Source organism: Myotis lucifugus, unplaced genomic scaffold (genome assembly GCF_000147115.1).
Source record: "Myotis lucifugus unplaced genomic scaffold, Myoluc2.0 scaffold_1019, whole genome shotgun sequence".
Taxonomy (NCBI): domain Eukaryota; kingdom Metazoa; phylum Chordata; class Mammalia; order Chiroptera; family Vespertilionidae; genus Myotis; species Myotis lucifugus.
The window spans coordinates 10,603-11,443 of record NW_005872067.1 but is presented as its reverse complement, the minus strand read 5'-3'; the positions used below and the strand labels follow the sequence as shown (position 1 = coordinate 11,443).

Here is an 841-nt window from a genome sequence, read left to right as displayed (position 1 = left end):
TCTCACACCCTCCAGATCATGTATGGCTGCGACATGGGACCCGACGGGGAGCCTCCTCCGCGGGTACAGACAATTCGCCTACGACGGCGCCGACTACATCGCCCTGAACGAGGACCTGACCTCCTGGACCGCGGCCGACATGGCGGCTCAGATCTCCAAGCGCAAGTTGGAGGCGGCCCATTGGGCTGACCATGTGAGGAGCTACCTGGAGGGCCCCTGTGTGGAGTCGCTGCTCATGGTCCTGGACAAAGAGAAGGAGACCCTGCAGCGCGCAGGTACCAGGGGCCCTGGGGCCGCCCCCTCCCCGGGGCTGGTGCTCCTACAAGGAGACAGGACAGGGGGTCAGTGTCAGACACCCCTCCTTGGGTCAGGGAGGGAGCCCCCTGGTTGTCCAGGTCAGGTACCAGAGGGACCCCCCTCCTCTCAGGGACAGTTAGGGGTGCAGGCTCTCCTGGGGTGCAGGGAGACCCCCTGAAATAGCCCATCAGCGGTTCCCATGGGCCCTGCTGGGGCTCTGGGACCCACGGGGACCTTCTCTCTCAGGCCTTGTGCACTGCCCACACCCACTGTGTCTGAGGCCTCACCCCAGCTTTTCTGAGTCACATGGCCTCCTGTCCTGGGCTGTGTCTCTCTGATTCTAGAACTTTCTAAAGACTAGAAGGTCCTTCCAGGTGCCTCTGTCCAGGCTGGTGTGTGGGCTGTGTGCTCCCTCCCCCACCCCAGGTGTCTGTCCACTCTCAGGATGGTCACATGGGCGCTGCTGGAGTGTCCCATGATGGATGCAAAGTTCCTGCATTTTCTCCTCCTCCCCTCAGACCCTCCAAACGCTCACGTGACCCAC

The 841-nt window shown here is 62.8% G+C and overlaps 1 pseudogene; it reads left to right on the top strand.

Annotated features, from left to right (window-relative positions):
- The first annotated feature begins 3 nt into the window (after positions 1 to 3).
- On the top strand, positions 4 to 841 carry LOC102434595 (annotated as a pseudogene).